Source organism: Peromyscus maniculatus, chromosome 16 (assembly GCF_049852395.1).
Source record: "Peromyscus maniculatus bairdii isolate BWxNUB_F1_BW_parent chromosome 16, HU_Pman_BW_mat_3.1, whole genome shotgun sequence".
Lineage (NCBI taxonomy): Eukaryota > Metazoa > Chordata > Mammalia > Rodentia > Cricetidae > Peromyscus > Peromyscus maniculatus.
Genome location: NC_134867.1, coordinates 45,113,062 through 45,139,957, shown reverse-complemented (window position 1 = coordinate 45,139,957; position 26,896 = coordinate 45,113,062). Strand labels below are relative to the sequence as shown.

Genomic DNA, 26,896 nt, shown 5'->3' with positions numbered 1-26,896 from the left:
CGTCTTCAGTGACTTTTAAAGAATAACACCCCAGTTTCTTGCTTGGCAGTACAGTGATAAACATTTTACTTTTAACCTTTCTTTAACAATTATTTCTTTGAAAGAAAAAAAAAAGGAACAGTTATTTCTTTGGTCTGTTTTTAGACCAGCTTAGTATCTTGAACTGAGCATATATTTGTTAATGAAGCACCTCAGACTGTTATTGTAGTGAACCAAAGTCACAGTCCTGGTTAAGGAATTATAGACAGAAATGTTTCTATTAGTGTCTTCCTAGGTCCTCTTCAATTTTTTTTTTTAAATGGGTCTGTGTAGTTCCTGGCTCCAAAGTTGTCGGTCAGAAGTCACTTCCCTGTCACATCTTATGCAGTGTTTATTGAGCATCTGTTATATGCCAGATGTGCTGAGCAGCACACAACCTCCCAGGGCTCTTGGTCTGTGAGAAGGACAGAGGCAAGCAAACCACAGGATGAGGGTCCTGTGGGGAGATGCACGAGAATAATAGAGAGAGGCGGGGAGGTACAGGCCACACATAGGAGCGAGAGGCCAGAGGCCAGGCTGGATGTTCGGAAAGTATTCATGTACGGCTTGCTGTGACCAAGGCTCACCTTAAGGTGCCAATGACTTTAGAGATGCACAGATAATGTGCTGCACCTCTCCCCCAGGAGGCAGATAGAGACCACCCTTGCCATCCACCTGTGTGTGTGTGCCTGTGTATTTGTGTGTGTGTACGTGTGTACCTGCAAGAACGTGTGTGTGTGTGTGTGTGTGTGTGTGTGTGTTGTGTGTGTGTGTGTTGCCCGTGCATGGCCATGAGCTCACATACACATGCACTGGTAAGTTTGGGGACAGTCTGGGAGGAAGTCACTTTAGAGCAGGGGCCTGACTGAAGTGGTAGGATCCAGCAGAAGAACGAAAACATCAGCCATGCTGTTTTTTTTTTTTTTTTTTTTTTTTGTTGTACTTGACAGACAGGTCCTTAAAAGTCCCCAAAGAAAGAGAATAGCATTGCTCAGTGAGGGATACGGACAGTTCCATGGTTATAAGTAGGTGCTAGGTTGGAATCTTGGGTTCACTTTGTTTGACAGGCAATAGACTCTTCCCCGTGGGATTTGCTCAGCAAACCTGAGGTGTGATTCTATTTGTAAGAACAATCCCCAAGTCCTCTTCTCCTCCACCCTGTCAATGCTGCTAGGCCCTAGCAGGGACCTTGCAGTGCTTTCTTCCTAGCCTAGGCCCAGGCCCAAGGGCAGCTTTCTGGGATAGCTGGGGCTTGGGGAAGTTCATACCTAAGCTCCCAGTCCTGTCTCAGCAAAGGTAAGGCTTGGACTCAGAATGGACAAACCCCACCTGAAATTAAACCAGAGTTTGTGTACACACACACACACACACACACACACACACACACACACACACACACACACACACAGAGTACCCATGATTAGGTGTTTACAGCATCTAATCTTCAACAATTAAAGAGAAGAAGCGTGGGCGGGGTAAAAAATAGCGATACCCACATTCTGAAGTCTCTGAGAAAAACAGGAAACTAGTCTTTTTTAACCAGTGATGCCCAGAACTGGTTATTGCAAAGAGCTTGTTTTCCTAATGTGATGTGGTCAGCCCAGCTGTGCCAGAAGTCGATTTCTGCTCATTATGATGGGCGTCTGTGGATTTCTTTAGCTGACAAACCTATAGACGGGCAAGCATAATTATCAGTGGGAACCTGGTCATTATGGCCGGATGGTGCTTCGAAAACAATTTGCCCCAGTCCCGAACGCCCGTGAGAACATATGAAATAAGAACATTTGACCAACACATAGTTATTTCCAGGACTTGTAAATGAACCAGGGCTGTGAGCCACAGAAGAGTTTACTGTAGAAGAGCTGATTGAGTTTCTGCCATCATTATTTTATTTTTTTAAGTTGACATACAGCACTGAGTGGCAGTAGATCTTTTTTTCCTTGATTTGCTCCTCAGCTCAAGCTTCATGTAATCATGTCTTAGGCATCTTGTCGTTGTTGGCTTCAATGTCTGGTTGCAGTCGGAAAAGTTGAAAATTAAAATTGGGGTCACAGAGATGCCATTTGTCGTCCTCAGTCTCACAAAGGGTCCCTCACCGCTGCATTTGTGGACAATACAGAAGAAAAAAATGACCATGGGGGAAAATGATTTAGGCAATTGTCGGCTAGAGTTTTGGCCTTGAGGAATGTGTAGACTGTTTCAGAACCAAAGTGGAAGGAGAAATCCCCATTGTCTTCACTGCAGGTCTTTCACGGAAGAGCAGGTTAGTGTCAGACAGGGTGCTGAGGCTTCCCCTCTTATTTCCTGCTGTGGGTTCCGTGTTATGGGGGAGCCCATCTCCACCACAAGACTGCCTGCAAGCCGTTTCTCTGTGTCATCTTAGGGATAAAGGGGGCATTAGACTTTTGGATGTGAAGTCATCCAAACCGAGATTTCACTGCTTACGGAGTTTTGTTGGTTGGTTTTTTTTTTTTTTTTGGTTGCCAAGCCAAGCCCTGGGTGTGTGTAGCGAAGGCTTTACGCTTGTCTGTTCGTATCAGTCTTTACAGTTGTCTCTTTAATAAGTAAATTACTCACCCTTCGCTATTGTGAAGCTTGTGTTCAGCGCTTGATCCAGGCAATGTGCCTGGGCTTAGCAATGCCCCCTCTCCAGCTGACGGCCCAGGCAGTTCCAAAAAAGGCAATCTTCCTTGCTATTGATCTCCGTGGCACATCAGTCGAGTTAGAGTTATTTACCGTGAGAGGAGGAGTCAGCGTCTTGCCTCTGCCTTTCAGGTTTTGCACAAGAGTACTGTACAGCAAGGCTGTCTTCATTCTGATCCAAGGAGATGTTTTTGTTTCTGTTTTTTTCTCTTTGGAGGCAACTTGGCCAGAATCCTGGGTAGTAAGAGGAGTAGTAAGTGGATCTGGGTATGAAGGTCTTTTTTTTTAACCCCCTTGCTGCGTCTCAGTGAAAAGAGAGGACCTAGTGGATGGATGCTGTCTGCCACTTAGCCCTTACCAGGATGTGGTAAAGGGACTGAGATAATGGTTGTCAAGTACACGCAAACACAGATGAGAGATATTTCTAAAAGTGCCAGCCCTTACTGGCGGGGGTGAGGTGGGGGGTGGGGTGGAGAGCGAAGGTAACAACAGAACCAGCAAACAAACATATTTTATCAAAGTCTCCGATTGAAAATGCATGTTGAAATCTGGTGTTTCTTCTGAAAAACAAAGCCCCGAGACATTAGGATAATGATGAAATGGCAGAAAAAAAATGGTTTATGATTGCTTTCCCTTTATACATGTTTCCACCATGGTATTTTTTTTTTTTTTGTACATTTTCAGACTCAGGTTTTAAAATATAATCTAAAAGCTTTTTTCATACTCCCAACAGTGTGCCTTTGCGACAACTGCATTTCAATAGTTACATGGAGCTACACCTATGAACGGAGCACAGTATTAAAAACTCAGGCCAAGGAGCTGCCAAAATGACTGGGCTTAGGAGCACCTGATACTCTGCCAGAGGACTGGAGTTCCATTCCCAGAATCTATGTAGGGCAGGCAGCTCACAACCACCTCTAACTCAGTCCCAGGGGATTTAACGCCCTCTTCTGGCCTCCATGGGCCCCGCGCACACCCCCCCCCCCCCCGCCCCACTCCCCAGACACACATGCACACACATATTTAAAAAATGAAAACAATTCTTTTCTTTCAAGCTCTCGGAGAGAACACGTAAAAAAGTGGTATTTTTCCTAGCATGGAGTGACCAAAGTGTCCCTATCGATCATTCCCATTACTGAGCGTCTCACTGAAGAGTTAATAAACACACACATTTTGTATACGTTTGAGCACAGACTCCTTAAACTCAGCTTGTTGGTGCCCTTCCAGACTGTGCGTGATTTTATTCAGGAGATGTGGTGGAAAGTAATTCGTCCCCGACTGTACACGCAGAGATTTTTTTCTCAGATTTCTTAGGGTCAGCATTTCTAATACATCTCAGAGCTGTGTGGAGATTTGGCCTACCTAGCTTGTTCAAGAAATATTCCCTTTGAGGCATAACTCACTGTCTGGTGGGGGCGGAGGGAGAGGGTGGGTGTGGTAGCTCACTGCTTGGCAGGGGTGGAGGAGGCGGGGGGGGGGCAGTCTTGCCTTGCGGATACTCACATGTTAGGAGCCCAGGTTAGAGAGGATTATTCCCCAGCTCATTTTTTATCGCCTTTCTTATAGCAACATCCTTGCCTCTTCAGCTCTGAGATGGAGGCAGTCCTAGTGGTGGGTGAGACTTGATAAAGGAAGTTGTAGGTAAAATGGTGCTCTGCTGGAGATGGAAGGGGTCAGGGAGAGCTGACATTCCCTGCCTGGGTCAGGCAGCCATTTGTGGCAGAGTGGCCTGAAGCCTGTGCCCTCCCTCGTGGAACCTGTGACCTGCCAGACATCACGGCTTCCAGAAAACCTTTGCTTGGGGAGAATGAATTGCTTTAATATTGATTGGCTCTAGGCCAACCCTGCAGGAGCTTGCTCTCTGCTCCTGGTTGTCACTTGAAGCTGGATGAGTTGCAGATTATGGACAGCTGTGGCATGGTTTTTCTGCTCATATCAGTACCGAGTCCCTGCTGGGGAGAAATTCGGTTTCGTCCAGGTGACACCAGATTGATAGCATACTCCATCCGCCAGCATCCAGAGCTGAGCCATCTCGATTTTTATATCCTTAATTAAAGATTGGGTACTACACTTTGATAATTCTAAACAGTATTTTGGGTTCGGTTGGCTTTCTTTTGGCTAAATGTGATCTATATGGTGGAGTCGATACTCTTCATGGCTAGGAGACCTTCTTGCACGATGAAGTATTTCCCAGCATCCCAGTCCTCCACCCACTAAATGACAATAGCCCAGCCCCACTGTCCTCCTAGTCTTATCAGTCACAAGTAGACCCTGCCATTGCTAACTGTCCCTACCTAGGGAGGCAAAATTTCTGCATGTGTAAACCTCCACAGACTACCAATAAATCTGAGGCCTGTATATCTACCGGACTGAACCAGCCTTTTATCAACAACACAAAGGTTGATCTGAAGAGGCCAGAGTAGAAGTAAGGATGGAGAGGGTTAAATTTCTAAATACTGAGTATTCCTAGTCTATGACCGAGTGAGTGGTAACCCCAACCAGGGGACTTCCCCTGCTGGCTTGTGGCAGGAATTCCCTTTCCCTCTTGCGCTGAACTCCAGGACTCCCTCCTCAAGGATGGCCCTTGTTTCTGACTCACTGAATTCTTCTCTCTCTTCTGTTTCCATTCTCTGCTCCCCCCCCCCCCCCCCGTTGCTGCCAGTAACTGGACCAACGCTGTTGCCCGACAAAGATCGGAGCCATTGAAAGTGTTCCTGTCAATGACGAGGCAGGTCACCCGGCCTCTAGACTGTGTGTCTTGCTATTCTTACTTCTTTCCTTATTTCTTTTGAGTTCTTCCTGGTCCTTTGTAGCCTACGTAGGGAAAGACAGTTTTTTATGCTACTGACTCAAGTCCTCAGTTCGGCTATCTGGAAAGAAACCGTGCCATAGAAGGTTGGCAGGTTCTATGGCACTCTTCTTATATTGCTGTAGACAAATTCTCTACCCAGTTATCTAAGCTTTAGGAGCGTAGCCTGGGGTGACATTTTTCTACTATTTGTGACATTAGTCTGGAGGGGAAACAGTCCAGACTTCAAGTCCGAGGTGTAGAAAGTGAGCTTGGGGAATGTGATTTCTTTCAAATAAGATGAGAAGATAGAAGGTGGATGAGCAGAGATGGGCGAGAGATGGGCTGTCATAGTCCAGCTGGCACCTGTTACAAGTGAGGCCTTCTGTAACGCTAGAGGGAGATGCTCAGGGTAGGGTGGTCAGAGGTCATACTCCCGGGTGTGTGTGTGGGGGAACCTTCACTCTCAGTCCCAAGCCCAGAGAACTGACAGATTGAAACAGCTGCAACTCGCTCCCCTCAGGAGGAATAGAGGAAGCATGGAGCTATTTTGGATTCCACGTGGACCCGCTGTGGTGTAGTCTACCAAATGCACGAAGGCTGCCAAGGGATGGAAAGAATAGTAACTATGGATTGAGATCCCAGCTCCCCAAAGACAGTAAGAAATAACTCTCAGTTTTTAAAGAGAGAGAACAGAAGATATATGCTGTATGAGTTTGTGATGAAGCCAAGAAAAGTTTAGTTACCAGAGGAACACACAACACCTGAGTCTTTGTATTTCAGATGACAAATGCTTATGTCCATTTGTCAAGGTGGGGATATTTGCCATTTTCCATTAGGACTAATGCAACAAAGGAGACTATTCCCGCTGGACCTGAGAAGGTCTGAGGGTTCTCGTTATCCTGTGTATGTCTCTCGTCAAACTGTATAGATGAACACTTTCGATCGATACATTCACCAAAGCTGGAATGTGAAAGTGGTGAATTAGTCACTTCTTTTGGGAAGTTTCTAGAGCATCTTGCTGCTGATTTGGAAGTTGGGTTAAGGGTGCCCTGGGGCATCGGATAGTTGTAGAAATGAAGTGTAACTGTGGTGGACAGTTCTGATTATGCAGCTTCAGGTCCTGAATTTCTGAGAGCATGCCATTGGCAGAGTGTTGTTAAGCTCAAATACTCAGATACCATGTGCCTTGGGGGATTTAACCAGTCACAGTTGGTTTTCAGTGTCTGCCCTTTATTAGTTCTGAGGTCCATGGGGAACAGAACCAAGTCTTATAGCAGCATATATTTGTTTGTTTTTTTATCTGTTTATTTTTTTATTTTATTTGATGTGCATTGGTGTTTTGCCATGGGTGTCTAGTGTCCTGGAACTGGAGTTACAGACAGTTGTGAGCTGCCATGTGGGTGCTGGGGATTGAACTCAGGTCCTCTGGAAGAGCAGTCAGTGCATTTTACCACTGAGCCGTCTCTCCAGCCCAGGTTTGTTTGTTGAGTGAATAAGTGAATAAATGAGGAGGAAAAATTCATCATGAATATTTTTAAAGGGTATTTTTATTTATTCGTTGAGAATTTTATACATATAGACAATATGCTTGGTCATATCCCCTCTCAATCCTTCCTTCTAACTCCTCCTGGCCCTCTCCAATACCCTATCCTCCTCTCAACTTCGTGTCCTTATTGTTTTTTAAAGCCCACTGAGTCCAATTAGTGTTGCTTGCATGTACGTGGCCCTCCACTGGAGCATGGGCAACCTACCAGAGAACATTTTTAAAAGAAAAGTAAAAGCTATTTTTCTTTGGAAAAATTAAAGACACGTCCCAATATTGAAGTTACTGCAAAATTTAAAAGAGCAGCATGTAGTGAATTTTCTTTTAAAAATTGTGGCTCTTATTCAAGGACAACAGGAATAGATTGTCATTTCTGGAGACAGGGAGCATGACACACTCTCCAAAAGTCATCTAGAGGAACCCAGGCAAAATAGAAAATCTTCCAAACATCAATTTTTAGCTGATGTTGGAGCAGCAAACACTTTTTAGAGCTAGGATAAATTAAGACAATGAGTGAAGTAAAGCCATGTCTTGAGCCATATAAGAAAGATTGTGATTTTGTTGCTGAGCTTTCCTCTTAGCTAAAAGCACTCATCACCATGTAGGATCTGGTGACCTGCAGGGCCAGTTTTTGTCACCGGCCAGTCACACCAACTCAGTGAGTGGCCAGGAGTGATCCCATGTCTCAGTGGTTCCATTGCCACAGGAGTCATTAAGACTTGAATTTGCAAATGAGGTGTATGACTGCAAGACGCTTTGTCTTTCTTGAACCCAAAGACCTTCTTTACTTCCCAGTCTGTATATCTGTCCATTCAAAACCCTAAATTGAGGGTTCACTGTAGAGGATTGTAAGATTCATCTTTATGGCCCTTGAGATGACTAGATGGGTAAAGGTGCTTGCAGCCAAGCCTGGCAATTTGAGTTCAATCCTGGAAACTCATGTGGTAGAAGGAGAGACCTGATTCCTGCAAGTAGCCATAAATGTTGTAATATAAATAAATGAATAAAAATAAAATAAATAAATGCTGATCTTCAGCACTTCCTCCACAGCCATGAACAAGTTCCTTAAACTCCCGAGGCCTTGAGTGGGCAACAGGGAGGTGGTGAGAGGAAATAATTTCACCTGCCTCATAAAAAGATTAATGGGAAACTCACAGTAATCACTTAATTCAGTGCCAGAACCCACGGGAAACAGTAAATGCTGGTTGCTTTTTGTTTTTCTCTGATGACGGTTCAAATTCCATTATTATTTCTAGATGTTCTATTCACTTAACATTTCCAGTAGTAAGACCAAATTTTAAGCCTTTAATTTATAGAAACTGGAGTGGCCTAAATAGAATCTGGACTCTCAAAATGACCTGTTCTCTCTTATAAAGAAGTTGGGTAATGCCTGGGGCATGTGTGTGAGTGTACATGTTAAGAGCCACACTGAAGGCAAGTGGACCCTACTCTTGGCTAGGAGCCAGAACCTATTCCAGGGCTTTGGGTTTTAAGCCTTGTTCCTTCTTGCTGGTCTACTTTTGTATGTATTTATTTTTTCCTGATATCTTTTTAAGGCTTAACAGCAATGTACTTACAAAAATCCTAACTTGTAAAAGAAATAAGAAAGTGCTTCTGTTTTTTTAATATTCCTCAGACACCAACCTCATACGCCATGCTCTCGGCTCTAAAGGAACATATACCCTCCCCTGAATGTTTCATCCCATGCACAAAAAAATAGGTTTTCAGTTAGAATTGTGCAAAACCAACCATCACATGGTAACGCTAGTGTTTTTTTCCGGTTGGATTGGTTTCTTGCTGAACATTTTCGGTGTGATGGTTTCCTTGTTATAAAGTGACTTTCAAGATGAGAACACGGTAGGACAGAGTGCGTCAAGTCTGTCTTGCTGCTAAATGTGAGGCACCCATCAGCGCTTTCTCTCAGGCTGCTTCAGATCTTGGTGTTTCATAGGTGTCTTGACTACTCAGGCTTAGGACTAACCTCCTCTAGAGAAAATGTTTGAAAAGTTCCTTTAGCTGGGCAGTTTCGGCCTCCTCTTTGTCTCAAATATTATTTTAAACACTGGTTAGACTTTCCAATGGAAGTGGCTATTACTGTATTAATTTAAAAGCAGCCTTAAAGCAGGGGTCTATGCTGATGATCTTTCAAGTTCTTCTGCTGGAGACTCAGTTCTGCTTTTAGCCTTTTCTGTGTACCATTTCCACAGCTCTGTCTGATTTCCTACTGACTCCTTTTATGGCAGAACAGTGTAGTCCTTTGATTAAAGGCTCCCCGAGTCCATAAATCAATATTAGTGGTTAGCTAATTGTTGAGAATTTGAAGTTTTCCTTTAACACAATCAAGTCATAATTATTCCTTCACTGTGGCCAAAATTTAATCTTGTAAAATCCTGTTGGGACATTGTTATTTTCTTCCCTCAGGTCTTTTTTGTTAAAGACCTCTCAACGTGGAAAACTGAAAAATGTTGAAATCTCTTCCATCTTGAAACACACACACACACACACACACACACACACACACACACACACACACACACACACATATGATAAAACAACACCCAATGCATTCCCAGCTACTACATTACTTTTTTCTGTGGCTTCATCATTTTGACCACCGAAGTTGTTATCGCAGTAGCTTCCGAATTTTGAAACTCAGTGACACATTTCAACCCGTGATTGACTCCAGCTGTTGTATATCTCTATTTGACTCTCATCCCTAACTCCTTCTCCATTTGTTTCAGTGGCTCTGTGCCTTGGTAGCCCTGTTACACTGTTGTGGGTTTTTTGCCTCTTTATACACCTGTTCTCATTATGATTTCAACCAAATATCAGCCCCTGGGCCTCTTCCTGTCTGCAGTTTCTGTAGTGTTCTTACGGGGTCTGCTGTTCTGAGCATCACTCCAGGCTCATGGATAGAGGGCCTGCTGTCCTGAGCATCACTCCAGGCTCATGGATACCGCTGGATTTTCTAAGTTGTATACATACACACAGTCCCTGTGTTCTATACCTTGACATGCAACTGCTCCCTCTTGGGCATTTCTATCTAAGATGTTCCTTAAGATACCTCAATCTGAGTTTGTCCCCACATTGAACATACATCTTTTTCATTTGGTTTTCTCCCTGTCTCCTTGACAACTATATGCCGATGAATGTTAAGAGACTCCCCTCTCAGACACCCCCTGACACCAGCCATCTCCCCTTCCTTGGGCCCCACTGTAACAACCTGATGGGCCACACTTCTCATACTTCCTCCAAATCATGTAACCTTCTATTGTGGCAACACAGTGTGTAATAGACTAATAGATGACAGAAATAACCAGTTAGAGAGACTGGAATAATTAGACACCAAAATGGTGCCTTTTCCAGTGTTATATACATTTGAAAAAGCATCAAGCCTTGTTAGTGGGATGCAGCCTGTAGAACTCTGGCAGAGACGAGAATTCTCTTGCCTTCATCGAGCAGAATTCAGTTGCTACTTAGGCAGGTTTTAATGACAGCCCATCATGGGATGGTGGCAGCAAGCAGTTTCCACTTGATTTTTCCAGGTATTTGTAAAAGCAGTGGTGGCTGGAGGAAGTAGATCCAGTCCCGTGCTTGAAAATGCTGAGATGTAGCCTAGACACACTTCCTTCCTGTTTATCCTACATTCTCATGTGGGTCAGGACCAGGGAGGGGGGTATGTAAGATAGTTCCATTTGTGAAGGGCGCAAAGTGGTGGGGAAAAAAATATCAGTTTCATTTAGAGAGGTCATCCCCGATCCAAACACCGATGATACTCTGGGTGTGTGGCCTGCACTCACTTAAGGTTGTCTTGAAATCTATTACTATTAAATTCATCTTTTTGTGCCCATTTCATCCAATAGAGTGCATCACAGAAACTTTAGGAGAAGATTGCTGTTGGGGTCCTTATAATGCTACGGAGCTTGAAATAGGACACAACTTGTATTTCATCAGGCAGTGAAGTCTGTTAAGCAGTTAGATACTAAAACGATGTATTTTTCTGGTTTCCTAAAAAGTAAAAAAAAAATAAAAGTCATCAGGCCTTATTGATTGGATGAAGCCTGTTCTAAGGGCATAGAACAAGTATCTAGTTACTACAGACTAATCCAAGCTAATTTTAAAAACTCCAAGCCTTAGCTGTGAAGAGTCAGCTCTAGATAGGCTGGAATTCTTGGAGCTAGGAGGCAGAGCCAGTGGGCGTGGAGTTATGTAACTGTCTTTGCCTCTCGGCATTCATAAAAACAAGAAACACACTTCCCGAGGTCATCTCACGTTGAGAAAAAAAAATTTAAATACATGAATAAAAATTCCATTTGGCTTTTTGGATATTGCCAGACTTTACATGGATCTGTAGTGGGGATGTTTTCGAGCCTGGTACTGGTCTGGTTGTCTTTTTATGAGGAACAACAAACAAAACATCCTGTTTTTAGAATAGTCAGCCCAAGTCTCAGGGGAATAATTACAGAAATAGCTAAGGTTCCTCCTATATCAGTTAGAAGCTGTAAAATTCCCATTATTATTATTATTATGTTTTTCTTCAAAGTCCTCTTGAGAAGGGTGACTTAAAGGAAATGGATTGGTGCCCTTGGGTACTAGAGTCCTGAAAAAGGCTGGTTGCCCACTGACTGTGTGACAATGACCGTCTTAAGTGGTCAATATTTGTAAACTCCTGTTTTTGTTTTTTTTTAATCTCTTCCCTCTGGCAGTTTCACCTTTTGGAGGTTTACCGGGATACCTTTAAATGTTTGCTTATGTTGAAATGAATGGATATGGAAGGGAAAAAGGTATTTTGAAAGGATTGTAACATGGCTTTAGTTTTGGTGAAGGAGCCAGAATGGTGATTTACAAGCTGGGAACAGCTCTTCATTTTATGCAATCAAGTAATACACTGTACCTTGGCATCCCTACACCGGATTAGCAAGGAGCTGCAAGTTATTCCTCCCCCAGCATGCCCGTAGGAATGACAGACAGAGCTATGACAAACTGCTGGCTTAATGGAGCTTGTGCTGCTGGCCATACAGCCATGATGTACAGGCCTGATTAGTACTGAGTGACCTCCACTCACATACATTTCCTTTGAAAAGAGACCGGACAAGCTCTCTCTGTTCTAATGAGCGTTCCTGCAGTGTGGCTTCTTAGAGGGAAGCCAGTCACTTGAGGGTGGCAAGGGTCCCATGTCTCTGGTGGTGTCTGTTTTCCCATAAAGCTCAGAGAGCTCCAGCCATCACACATCAAGAGATATGTTTTTTCTCTCTCTCTCTTATAGGTTGTGTGTGTGTAGGGGGTGTGTGCATGTGTGTGTGCATGCATGCACACATACAGAAGCTAGAGGTCAGCATCGGGTGTTTTCCTCATTCACTCTCCATTTTTTGAGTCAGGGTCTCTCTCCTTGAACCTGGAGGTTAATGATGAGGCAAAACTGGCCGACCGGAAGGGCTCCCCGTGCCAGGTGTCTGCTCTTATATGTGTGCAGTGCCTCAGATCAGAATGCAGATCCCCTAGTGGGTGCTTTTCAGCCCTTTGCCCACCCAGACTGAGCTGGTTTCACAACCCTCCTGCAGGGCAGGGGCCCCTGTTTCTGTCTCTAGTTTGCTTTCTCTAAGAACATGTAAGCCTAAGATCGTGTTCAAAGCTGATTCTGTTTCTCTTGAATAAGTGGCTAATTCTCTCCAGTAGAACCTTCTCAGAAGTCAGGAGCTGCGTCATGCTTGTGAGGCAGAGTGTGGAGCCCTACCTTAAATCCTTGTTACCTCAAAGGGCACTGTTTGCCGTGCTCTGCCAAATCACAGAGCTGTCAGGTTATAATTAACATTCGATGTGACTCTAATTAAACAGAATTGGTGGGAAATATCTGAGAGGGTGTAACAATGCAGCCATGATGTTTGCATTTAAATGTTTGAGATAACTCCTCCCTTCACTTAAAGCCCTCTTAAAATGAAGTGTGTGTGTGTGGGCGGGGGTGGGGGTGGGGTATGTGGAGGGGATGCCATATCTCATTTAGCTCTATTGTTTGGGATTTTTGGCTGCAGGCTATGGGGACCAGAGTGCATTCAGCTTTGCATTGTGGTGTCTGTCTTTCAGACAGAAAAGTTGGAGCATGCATATTCTTTTCCTTTTTTATTTCTTCAAAGAGATTGAATCACAGCTCTGACAGGAGAGGGCGGGAACTCTGAGATAGACCTCCCCAGGGCTTCGAACTCCAAGATTCTACCAGGTCCCTTTCCTATTGTCCCTGGAGGGGTGCTCTCCCCAGCAGCTCCCAGTGTCTTTGGCCGCCGGCCAGCCTCCCAGCGCCTCTGGCTTTGATGTGTAGTGCTGGCTGTCCTCTGGCCAGGTTGTTGTTGCTGCAGCCTGGCCTTCACTCACACGGAGTGCCAGGAGGGATGTCCTGTCTGCAATATACATTTCCACAGTCTCAGTCCTGAGGCTGAGAGAGCCTGCCTTTGATTCAGCCACAAGTGGCTGTCCCTGACTGCCCTGCTTAGCTGTGCTTCCTTCGGGTTTCTGCCAGGGACAGGTTTGCAGCCTGCCTGTCACTGGGGAGGAGGGCCCACCCCTCTGTGTGGGGGAAGACAACAGCTCTCTGCCAGGTCCATTGTTAGTCTGAAGGGTTTTCTAGGCCTGGCTCCCGCCGGGAGAACCAATCCAGCTAGTTGAACTGCTTCCTCTGGGGGCTGCACTGACCTTCAAGTAGTCTAGGCCTGGCAGCAGGATTCCCGAAGACATGACTTCTGGCAGGGAAAGTCTTTCTCAGCTGGATTCCGTTTGAACCGCAGTTCCGAGCTTGGAGTTAGAAGCTGTCCTGTGGCAGGTAGAACTTTCTGACCTCTGGTGATTCCCCCTCGGCAGTTCTAAAAGCAGGTAGACATGTGAACACAGAGGATTACAGTGGCGGCCACCAAGGAGTAGGAAATGGTTCTGTGTTTCCTAACTAGCCCCAAGCTGTGCACACCTCATCATTGTCTCGTGAGGGAGACTTACCCCCGAGGGTCTGTGTTCAGAAGGGCCAACTCAGGTCAAACAGAAATTGCCTCAGAAAACCAAAAGCAATCTGTCTTGCCCTGATTTATTATCATAAGAACCGCTTGCTATGTATCTCACTGGAGTTAGTGGTGGCATTTCCCACTGAGAGGAGTTTCTTCATCCTGTTCTAGCAAAGCCCCGCCTCCAAGTCTGTCTGTCTCTTTCTCTCTCTCTCTCTTTTTGGTTTTTCGAGACAGGGTTTCTCTGTGTAGTTTTGGTGCTTGTCCTGGATCTTGCTCTGTAGACCAGGCTGACCTCGAACTCACAGAGATCCACCTGGCTCTGCCTCCCAAGTGCTGGGATTAAAGACGTGTGCCAGTGCTGTGCCCGGCTCTAAGTCTGTCTCTTGACCTATAGTTATTCACTTTCTTTATGTGGAAGTTGATTAAGTCCCAAGAGTTCATGTTTGCTTTTGTTTTCCTCTTCATTTTTTTTTCTCACAAAATCTCACTATGTGTTTTGTTTTTGTTTTTGGAACTCTTTTGCTGTTGTGGGTTTAGAGAAATAAAATAGATGTAGTTGACTTGGCCCCGTGATTCAGATAGGGGAGGGTACCAGGAAGGGTTCCGAGTTAGGAAGCTGAGAAGATTTGCGGGAGGCAGGCATTGGTGTTTCACCAGGGTGTCCAGGTTGTGTTCTGAAACTGTGCGTAGGTTAGACTTAATTTAGAGTTCTTATGCTGGTGATGTTTTCTCATTGTTAGTGAGTGCTTGTATGTCTGGCAGGTCTTGGATGGGACTATGGATGGAGAGCAGTAATTCACTGGAGGAAGCTGAGTTCCAGGGCTCTACCTAGTAGGAGTCTTATGATAACAGGTATCTTGTAATGGTCAAGCCTCAAGGTTTTGAATGGCAGAATGCTGCCATCAGGTGTTTCCTAAATTCGGATCTCTCTTGTGGGAGGACAGATAGCCCATGAGATGAGTTCAGAAGGGAAAGCAGGTGCCTGGGATAGTTAAGGTTAGTTCCTGCTGTGGCGGCGGCGGCAACACCTAAGCAGTGACATCATCTCCCGCCTCCGGGTGCCTTTCCACCATCAGCTGTGAACAGGTGCACCCTTTAAAAGTGCCTGCCAGTCTCGGTCCCCTCTCTCCCTTCTCCTGCCTCTCTTCTTGCCTGGTCTCTGTCTGTCACCTGTCTCTCTCATGTCCCCACTCCAGGACGGCCTTTTCCTCATTCCCTCTCTCCCTCTCTCCTCTGCCAGTAAACCTCTTGCACTAACTCTGTTGCATGTGGAGTGTTTGCTTAGTGTCATAACCTTGGCATTGTCCACTTCGCTTTTTCTTTTTCTTTTTTTTTTTAAATCCTTTCAGCTAATGCATTAGGCCAGTTTACATGAATAGGAAGCATGGTACACAGAACATTCCAAATACGTTTCTCGGGGCTTCATTACGGTGATGGACTCTGTTCAGTGACCAATGGAAGTAGGATGGTAAGGTCGTTAACCTGACCTAAGAATGCTGACCTGCACTAAGTCTTTTCAGATGCTTCTCTTGCACTTGCTGGTGGCAGTTACGTACCCGCTACCCTATGTTACCTTCTTCACAATAGCCTCTTGATGGAATTCCTACTTTGATACAGATCTTTTCAGCTCGCTCTTGCTTTTCTATCGAATACTTTGTGCAATAGGTACAGCATAATGTGGGCCAGCAGGAAAATGTTTCAGAGGAGGTTAGAAAAAAAAAAAAAAAGAAGAAGATATAATTCATTAGCGATTTCATTCTGTTTCTGGGTATGTTTCTTCCTATTGTCAGCCAGTGTGGGAGGAAAAAGGAAGCACGATGCTGTAGTCGAGGGTGTTGTGTGGGTATGTGCCTTCCCAAAGTACTGTACAAGGAACAGTGATTTTTTTTTGCAATAAAAGTAATATTCAAACACTAACAGAAAATTATTAATTATGGTTCAGTAAAAACGTTGTGGCCTAATGCTGTTAAAGCTGTTATTAAAGACATGGTAACCAGAGACATACATATGCATAAATATGTATACCAAAATGATACTTTTGTGCTCCCAGGATTGCTCCCAACCTGTCATTCCTAACACTGTTACTGCTGCCAGTGGAGCAAATTTGCATAGGGCTGAGGCGTGCTATCCCATCCTCAGCATTGTAGGATAGGGTTATAATTCTCAGGCCTGAGAATGAATGCCAGAGCTACAGTCTTCCTTCCCTAGGTTAAAAGTGAGTTGTGGCTGTAAGTCTCCAGTGATGAGACCTATGACCTCAAAGCAGGTGCACCATAGCTGTCTAAACTCTGCCTTCTTGCTTGCCCTGGGAGTCCTTCATTTCTTTATTCCTGTCTACTTCCCGTTCCACCGTAGTTCCTGTACGTCCAAGCACACCTGAAGCCATTGGCAGCTGCCACTGACTAAACTGAACGCTCCCTGTTCTCAGCAATTCTTATTCTTGGGATCCTCAGCACGCATTTTTAGCATCGATCACCTACTCTTAAGAAACAGTGTGTTCATTCCCTCTCCTCACTGGGCATGCCTGAGAGGTGTCTTTGTTGTTGTTGTTGTTGTTCAGGTCACATGTCATAGACTTTATCACTTCCTGCAGTGATGGGTGGAGAGTCAGACACTTAGCAAGCATTTGTAATTGGCTGGCTATTAATTAAAATCTTGATGCTTAATCTGCAGCCCTCATATTAGGACATCACCCATGTTTGGGTTTTTATCTCAGACCTACAGGATCTAGAATCAACATTGTAATTTAGCAAACTCCCCTGTGGACTAGGTGTCTCTTGAAGTTTTTAAAAGCACTGTCAAGACCACAGCATCTTCAGCTTTTCCTTTTTTGCAGAAGTTCTTTTGTGATCTAGAAAGGTATCTGGCTGTAGCAGAGAACTGCTTGCCTTTCCTGTGACTATGATGCTGTTTTTAGTCTTTAAGTCTAACTGGTCCCACTTAGGACTGATGAGATCCTTCCGTCTGTAAAACACGTGCCTTGACAGCAGGAGGGTGAGTTTCAATCCCCAGCACCCACTTAAAAGACTGGGTGAGGCAGAGATGGGAGGATCTCTGGGGCTAAGGGACCAGTCAGTCTAGCAAAGTAGCAAGCTCCAAGTTCAGAGATATACTGTCCCCGAAAATAAGGGAGAGCTATTGAAGAAGACACCCAGAGTCAACCTTTGTGCATTCTCTCTCCTCTCCTCCCTCCCTCTCTCTCTCCCTCTTCCCTCCCTCCCTCCCTCCTTCCCTCCCTCCCTTCCTCCCTTTCTTCCTCCTTCCCTCCCTCCATCTTTCTCTCTCTCTTTCTCTCTCTCTCTCTCTCTCTCTCTCTCTCTCTCTCTCTCTCTCTCTCTCTCTCTCTCTCTTTCACACACACACACACACAGATACACATACATTATATATGACCAAGAGATTCTATGCGAAGTCATATGAACTGCATTTGTATTCTGGCTCAAACTATCATTTCACGCAAACCATACACATCTCTTCAGATGACCCCTTGTAGATGCCTCACACCAAGGAGCAGACAGTATAGTTTGCTTTCCTTAGCTCCTCCTCCTTCTACTTGTTCTTTCCTCTCTCTCTCCCTCCCTCCTCTCCTCCTCTCCTCCTCTTTCTTTCTGTCTTGAACTGCTCACTCCCACTCAGCTTGCTATTTTGAACTCCAGGGAAGAAAATTTGTAGACATCTTGCAGTCTTTTAGGAAACACAGTTTAGATGAAATATCTGCCACTTTCTCTATGCGTTTCTTCTTTCTTCAGTAAAACAGAGAAACATCGCTTGTACTTTCACAAAACTGGACACATGGTCTGGCTCATAATGTAAATACAGAACCAGCTTTGGTTTTTAGGTACCTACTCTCCCACAGTTGATTGAATTGCTTGCCTCCTTTTATTTTTATTTTTTTTTTGTGTGTGTGTGTTGACCTTCTTTTGCCTAGAAACACAGAGTCTAGGTATCTGAAATGTAAGATTGCTTTCTAGTACCTATTTAGCATCCATTAAGTCAAGGATGATGGCATATGGTTGTAATTAGCATGCACGACAAAATGTAGACTGTTTTCAGTACAAAAAAATAAGTTGAAAATATTTTATTATAAGAGCATCTTATGTAGCTCAGATTGGTCTCCCTGCCTCCCTTGTGAGTGCTGAGATTTCAGGCCTGTGTCACCAGGCCTGCTTATTTTATTATGTCTCCAAGTCACTTACACTGTGTTTTTCCCTGTCTTTGAATCCAAGCCTAGATGACAGAAGAAGCGAGAGACATTTGAGAGTGAAGAGAGAGGAAGGTACTTGGCACTAGGCTGCCCGAGCCACTCATTTTTGTTGTAAATGAGCTCCAGGGTTCTTGGGATAGGGAAATTAAATGGCTGATGGAGCTACTTTGTGGCAGTGGTAGTGTTTATGGATAGTTCGGTCTCAGTTTTCTCAAGAAAACTAAGCTGGTTTATTTAAGTTAGGAGTTAAAATACTTACCTTCCACTTAATCATTGTTTGACCACATGCAGAGGATATTATTCTGGGAGACTTCAAAGGAATTAACACAATTAGTTGCTGGATAGGAATGATGTATTTTTAGCAACTAAAATAGGAACGGGAAAAGAGAGGAGACTAACAGAATATGAACATTTATGGAATGTGAAAGTCAGAGTGTCACACAGAGAGATAATTTATAATACAGTGTGCTTGGTTAACTTGGAAAATTAAAGTCCAAAAAGGACATTTCCATTTATCACACCTAAACATTGCATTTATGATAAATGTAATTTTTAACCACAATCCAAGTGGAAGTTTTTCACTGTGATTGAAATGAAGGGCAGAAAACACAGGGGTTGAAGGCTATGTAACCTGGAACAAAGCAGCTGAGAATGTTGTAAGCACACATGTGTATTGAAGAATGCTAGGAAAAAATAACGAAGAGCAGAAGGTTGTCCTTCTACAGACGCGGACACACCACAAACACAAGTCACAGTAGCAGCCTAACATGTGCATGCCGTGTTCATACAACAACATGGAATTGTGTAGTTCAGTGCCAGCCACATAGTATTACAATTTGAACCAAAGTTCCATCTTCAATATATAGGTTGAGATAATAAAAAGAGAAGTGAGAAATTGATTCCATAGGCAACAACATAAACATCCAAAATAATTCAGCAATCAGGATCTGAGGACATGACCCTGGCTGCTGTTGAGAGGGCCAGAGTTTGGTTCCCAGCACCCACAGCAGCTGGCTCACAACTGCCTGTAACTACATCTCCAGGATATTTGGCGCCCACTTCTGGCCTCCGTTGGTACCTGCACACATATGTACATATCTACACACATACACCCCATATACGTAAATGCATATTTAAAACTTCATCTTCAAAGTTTTCTAAGACATCTGTTGAAAAATGTGTGAGGAATGTAATTTAATAAATAGAATTGTGGATAATTTGGAATTTGTTAAAAATTTGAATGTGAGCCGGGTGGTGGTGGCGGCGGCGGCGGCGCACGCCTTTAATCCCAGCACTCGGGAGGCAGAGCCAGGCGAATCTCTGTGAGTTCGAGGCCAGCCTGGGCTACCAAGTGAGCTCCAGGAAAGGCGCAAAGCTATGCAGAGAAACCCTGTCTCGAAAAAACAAAAACAAACAAACAAACAAAAAAATTTGAATGTGTACCTCATGCTGTAGATCCAAATACATGCTTGCTATTTTAAATTATTAAGCATTTCAAAATAAAGTTTTATAGAAAAGTTAACACACACACACACACACACACACACACACACACCACATCAAAGACCATTTAAATGTAAAGTAAAGCCAGAACCTAAACATGGTCAAATTATATCATTAGGTAAATTATTCATTAAAGGTAAAAGACAGTAAAATTATATTAAACAGGAAAAGAATTACTATCACCATTAAAATAATAAAAAAAGAAGAAACTGAGGTACAATTTGTATTGAATAAACCTTTTTAAAAGAGTGTGAAGTACAAAGTTAGGACATTTGCTGAATGTAGAATGCTTATTTGTTGTTGGTTGCTTTATAAGAAATTTGAATCATTTGATATGGGTTAAATATAAGTTTATAAAATATTCCTACTTTTTGGCTTAATAATATTGTTTCTGATAATATTTTAAGGAAAATAGTATTTCTGATGATATAGATAAAAGTATGTGAAGTCTTTCCACATGGGGGAATAATGAAAGAAGGGACTTCAGCAAACTATGTGAAATAATATGTGGTTGGTAAAGATGAGCTGAATACATGAAAATAAAGCATTGCTTACAGCAAGTAAAAAAAACAAGAATATACATGCAGTACAAGGACATCTACGTAATATAGACTCGTATTGGTGCAAATAGTAGATGGTATGTTTGGTTGCAGACTAGGACTGTCTTTCTGGTTCAGATATTTACAGTTTTGTTATATATTTCTAAAGAAACTAATATGAATAACTAAGCAAGGTGGCTGCACTTAACCAAGCTATTAGGAGGTGGTGATAGTAGTGAAGTTTGCAGTGTTTGGTGTCTGTTCTCTCTTTGTACTCATTTCTATTCACCTTTCGTTTGTATCCTAAACCAAGAAACAGTTTTAACAGAGTTAGTACTCAGTCAGTGTTGGAGAATATTATTTTAAGATGCATTACTTTTGTTTATGCTCTGGAACATTTGTTTAATGATGCAAAGACATGTTACATTCTTTTATATATATATATATATATATATATATATATATATATATATATATATATATATATATATATATATATTGATTTGTTTAACTCTGTAAAGCTGTGTTATTTTGCCTGTCTAAAACACCTGATGGTCTAATAAAGAGCTAAACAGCCAATAATAGCAAGGCAGGAGAAAGGATAGGCGGGGCTTTCAGACAGAGAGAATAAATAGAAGGAGAAATCTTTGAAGAAGAAAAAAAAGAGCAAGAGAACAAAGAAATGAGGATGCTAGGGGCCAGCCACCCAGTCAGCCATGGAGTAAGAGTGAAAGTAAGATATACATATGTAAGAAAAGGAAAAATCCCAGAGGCAAAAGGTAGATGGGATAATTTAAAGTCAAGGAAAGCTGGCTAGCAACAAGCCAAGCTAAGGCCGGATATTTATAAATAAGAATAAGCCTCCATGTGTGATTTATTTGGGAGCTGAGTGGAAGGTCCCCAGAAGAATCAAAGAGCAAAGACCAAAAACAACCAACAGCGAGTCAACTTTTTCTAAGGTTAAGGATTGGTACCCTCTAGGAGGTGAGCTGCATCAATTCGAAAAGGGACATTAGTATAAAAGAAGCCAAGAAATCCGTTTCTAGTTGCAGACCCCGGGCAGTTCTGACCTTTTGAGCTTCAGCTTCATTGTCAGTGAAAGGAGATCAATGGAAGATTGCTCAACACGATCACAGGTGTGTAAGGACAGGTTGACTCGAGCTTACTCCAGCTGCTGTGAGCTACTTCGAGGAGCGTTGCAGCAGACTAGCACTACCCTGCCCCAGGGAGTATCCTATGAGCTTGCAGAGCTTGATTCCTGTGTAGGAGCAGGGAAGGCCATCCATCGAGCCCCAGCCACGAGAGCAGAGCATTGTCAGTTTGTGTGATTGATGACATGTAAATTGAAATAGTCCAATTGGTGACAAGCATGGTTGAATGGTAGCTCACGACAGACTGTTCTACTGGCTCGACCTTAAAATGCCAAGTTCAGATGAACTTTAATTTTCTGATAGGGCCACAGTGCCAGGGACTGAGCAGTGCCTCCCTCCGCGCTAGTGCCAAGTGTGGTGTGGGAGGCAATAACAGAAGGTAGAGGGGAGGCAGTGTAGACCCAGCCTCTTAGCTGGTTGTAAAAGTGTTTCTGTATTTCTTTGCTTTGTAGCACAGAATTGTAGGGATCTCCTATAATTCCATGTGTCACTGTTTATTTTTAAGGAAATGACCATAAAAAAAAAAAAAAGGCTTGTGGTTTGCCCACCTAGGCTTACAGACAACCTAATTGTATCTTGTGTGCTAATCGCTGGCAGTCATGTAATCAAGTCACTCATGGGTGAACAGTGGATTTTCCTTACCGCTCTTGGACCACTTTTAAGCACTCTGCGGGCATTGAACATGTCCTTAAGTCATTTGAATGCACTGATCATCCCCAACAACCGCTGTCGAAAAGATGCTTGTAGCTGTGTAGGTGAAAAGGCTTTTAGCATATGAACCTAATAACTGATGGGCCTAATAACTGGTTGTACTTAGAAATTTAAGACTTCTTAGGAGGCGAAAATTATATGATTTAAGGAAACCATATTCTATGTAAGAAGTGAGCAAGATTGGAAAGAGATGTTGGATTTCAATGCTTGTACTGATCAGTTTCACCTTGTACAAATAAAAATTTTTAAAGAACTTTTGAGCTTGAGGGCCAGGGAGATGGCTCAGTGGGTCAAGTACTTGGTGCATAAACCTGAGGACCTGACTTAAGATTCCCAAACACCTATACCTACACTCAAAGCCAGGTGTGGCTGTACACATCTGCATTCCTAGTGCCAGGAAGGAGAAACAGGTGGATCTTGGGGGGCTGGCTAACCAGCCAGTCTAGCCAGTGGGTGAGTTCCAGGGGTACCAAGAGTCCCTGTCTCAAAAAATACAGTGGAGACCCAGAGAAGAAGACAGTGATACCATTTGGCTTCCATCTGTGTATGCATGCACCCCCACATAAACACACAGGCATATGCCACACATAGCCCCACAAAATGGAAAGCAATAGTGTAGTAAGAAGGAATCTTGAAGTGTGTTCGACTCATGAGGAGATGAGCCCTCATCTGGTCTGGAAAGTGACCCACTGAAAGAAACATACACTAGCTTCTACACACACCCATCCTGGCTTATATTCACAATTTGTATCATGAACCTAGGTACCATTGTTACTTGAGAGTCTTTGAAATGCTTGCGTAACAAAAAAAGGAAAGAAATATTTTCTCATCTTTAGGTGTTCAAAGACACCATATGTTTGTATAGTGTCGTCTTGCAGTCCATTGAATGATGATTTATTTGTTGATTCAGCAAAATTAATACACATACACACACACACAGATGCTGACCCACAATACACTGGCACACACACACAGATATGGAGACATACACACACACACACACACACACACACACACACACACACACAAACACACACACACAGCATGAGCTGGGGGTGTGGTGCAGGGCAATGGTAGAGCTCGTAGTTTTCAGGTGTAAGGCCCTGAGTTATATTCCCAACACCACAGAAATAAATGGATGGATAAGTTAATAACCAAAGCAGATGACATTTGTCTTGTCACGCTAATGGCAGGAACTCTGGAAAGATAATAAGGACTGTTTATCTTTGCTAATGAAGAAGTCTCTTGAGTGTATGCCCAAGTGAGCTTCCTGAATACCACTCTGTGAACAGCAGTCAGACCAGAATGTAGGCATAGGTTTTCTTGAAAGTTCATAATATTCCCTTGTTTGCTATAGGCTCTACTTGGATGTGGCTATTGTTATTTATGTTACCCATTATTAGCAGGGTTTTTTTTTTTTTTTGAGTGATGATCTTCTAAAACTAGGAGTGGGTAGCAAATCTATTTCAAACTGTTTTCTTCTAAACACTGATTAATTTCATTAGTATGTGTAATAAGACTGGGGAAGTGGCTGTCTCGTAATTCCAGCGAGGGCAATAAAAACCATGTATCTATGGCTTTGGAATATGGGCTTGAACTTTGACTAGGATGTGGTTGTGTTTACGTCCTGTGACTTTGAAATACTGGCTCGTTTGAAAAATACTGAGTCTACCCCGGTGCGACCTGAGTCAGGATTTGCTTGAAGCTGTGCTATCTTCTGTCACCCGCTCTTCTGCTCCGTCCTCTAGTGTTTATTTTAGTCTCTCACCAGGTGAGCTATTGCTCGCTCTCTCTTGGAACTTCTCCCATCACTGAGACAGTAATTTGATTTCTGGACCTCAGGATGGGTGTAGCGCTGACGAAATGAGTGCAGGGTGCTGATAATATTTATAATAAACTGGCAGTGGGGCTTCACTGCTGCGGACAGTTGCTGGGGGAAAAAGACGGCATGCTCAGAAGGATCTGGAAATCCGTGTTGCTGAGCTCCTTTCAAGACGGCTCGGTCACTGTTACATATAAATCGTCAGTCTAGGTGTTAGTGGCTATTCCTTAGCAGAAATTGGCTGTAGCCAAGATTTAATGGCTTTTGTGAAATGCAGCCTACAACTCTGTTGTGTCAGCCAGTTATAGTAATCAATGGGGGTTATTCCAGAACAGCTATTCCCATGCTTGTCTGCGTGTGATTTTTTTTTAATGTCCCTGCATTATGTGGTCAGTTATTCCCATGTGCCAATTGGGATTGGGAACCAACTCTTTCACCTCACCCTATGACTTTAATCTCTCTGTGCTTAAACGTCTAGTTTGCCCCAGTTTTAAAACCAGTTGCCAAATACTTCTGTTATTTTGTAGCACGGTGACAAAAAAGACGTAGCTCTAATCTGCATTTGAGTTTTGTATCACTAATTTGCAGATAGCATCAAGCTCCGAGTTAAGTGCTCTTCTGTTGGTGTTTTCATTAGGTGAAGTCTGTGAGTTTCGTCAAAAGACAATGATAATCAGATCTACTGGAAAGATTAAGTGAATTGATTTGATTGGAACAGGCCCTCAACAGCCAGCCAATAGGTAAGTGAATGTACACACTTTCTGTGGTTTGACTTCAGTCACCAAAGTGTGATATTAAGTAGGCGTTAAGTGAGATTTTGACAGGAATAATTTGAAGTCCTCAAAACCAGTGATAGACTTTGGGGCTCAATGAATGTGTTTATGAACTGTCCTGCAGTTTTAAAAATTGTTTCAAGCTTAAAATTGTGTGTATGTCTCTGTATGTGTGTGTATGGTACATGGTGTGTGTGTGTGTGTGTGTGTGTGTGTGTGTGTGTGTGTGTGTGTGTGTGTATGCATGTGTATGGGTGTACGGTGTGTGTGTGTATGTGTGTGTATGATGTGTGTGTGGAGAGTGCATGTGTGCATGTGTGGGTGTGGGTGTATGTGGTGTGTGTGTGATGTGTAGTATGTGGAGGGTGCATATGTGCATGTGCGTGTGTGTAGAGGGTGTGTGTGTGTATGATGTGTGTGGGGTGTGTGTGCATGTGTATGCAGGTACGCAAGCCTGTGTACACAAAGCCCAGGTGAGGATGTCGGATACCCTGCTCTATGACTGCCTTATTCATGTGAGAGAGGGCCTCTCACTGACTGGACTAGCAGCCAGCAAGCTCCTGATGCCTTCCATGCTCTTCCTCTATAACACTAGAGTTATAAGCACACACAAGGCTACGCCTGGCTTCTTACCCGGGTACTATGATCTGAACGTGGACGCACATGCTTACTGAGCAAGCGCTCTTATCCACTGAGTCATCTCTGTTGTCTGTGCCATCCGATTTTGCTTGAACAATATAGAATGTCACTATTTGAAATTGTTCCTTTTTATCAACAATTCTGTTTTATATCATTCTATTACATTACATGCAGAGGATTGAACCCAGGACCCTTGCACATGCTAACTCCAAGTTCTACCAAACCCCTTTAATTTGCAATTTTATTGATAATTTTCTTGTAATCTTGGATGAATATGAGAATATCATATTTTACTTTGGGTGAGATGTGTGTGTGTGTGTGCGTGTGTTTGCGTGTGTGTGTGTGTGTGTGTGTGTTTGTGTGTGTGTGTGTGTGTGTGTTTGTATGTAACTGCATCCTATTGAATTTAAATCTAAGATACAATGAACTTTTAAAGAAATCCCACATCTTGACATATTAAACTATTCTTATGCTATGGAAATTTTAGTTTGTGTGTGATATGCAGAGACATTTAAGTAAAGACTTACTCAGTTGAACTTCGTGTTGTGCTGGATACCATTGGAGGCTCCTGAGATAGAAGATTGAGAACCAGGAGGAGTTTAGGCTGTTCCCAGATCGCCAGGGACTGCCAGAATTTAGTGGGAACAGGACTTTGGCTACTCTTAAAATGTCAGTGTAGTAAAGCCTGCTCTCTCAAACAGATTTTTGGCATCAGAAAGTCTAAATGATTCTGATTTTAGGGCTTGGTAATTTTTTTTTTTAGCTCAGGCAAACTCATGCTTTAATTAACCCTTTGTATAGTAACAGAGAATTTTTGGGGAAACTATTTTCCTAACTGAGGTCACAAGATTTGAATGACTGAAGTCTTACATATTTTTTATGATGCTATAATTGTGTGCCTTGTTGTTTAATTTGTCTTCGAATAAACTGAAACTACTTAAAAATCCAATGAGTGTTAATGAATCAGAGAAGAAACTGTCTATTATTTAGGGAGGCAGTTTCAAGCAAAACCAATGGCTAATGTTTGTTTAGCTGGGAGCACCTAAAGGCACCTTTGGTTAGGTTGTATCTCACTGATAATATTGTATGGACTGTGGATACCAACAGCTCCCTTATCTGTGGTAATTGGCCTTGAAGCCTCAGCCTTAGGTCTGGCTTCATTTGTGCAGCCTTTGGACATCCAGGAGAGGAGAAATATCGAATCTACAACCTGCAGAAAATCTATTTCATCCTTCCTCTTAAGGTTCATGATTCAGTACTCATTTGTGACCAGAAATTCTCATTGTTATGCACACATAGTGCCATTCGGAGACAGTTTTGGATAATTAAAGGGATATAAAGATGTCATGTGAAAATCCCATCAGGAAGAGAGATGTGTAAAAAGTTTCAAAAGCAAAACTTCATTGCATTTAGTAGTTAATCTCTGTGTCAGAAGATGAAAATTAGTACCTCAAACCATCAACTTCAATATTACTCACAGGCTTGGCTCTTATACTTCTTCCCATTATGTGTGGACCACAGTGCTAACTAACATTCAATTTCAACTTGTGGTGTGTAATGTCAGCTATGTAGA

At 43.1% G+C, this 26,896-nt stretch overlaps 1 protein-coding gene across 17 annotated transcripts in view; it reads left to right on the top strand.

Annotated features, from left to right (window-relative positions):
• Hivep2 (HIVEP zinc finger 2) overlaps positions 1-26,896 on the top strand; it is a 192,543-nt gene that overhangs the window by 90,065 nt on the left and 75,582 nt on the right. For all 17 annotated transcript variants that reach the window (XM_076552722.1, XM_015995585.3, XM_076552719.1 and 14 more), the window contains one exon: positions 24,549-24,651. The gene's annotated coding sequence lies outside the window, so the exon portion shown is untranslated. The remainder of the gene's footprint in view (positions 1-24,548; positions 24,652-26,896) is intronic.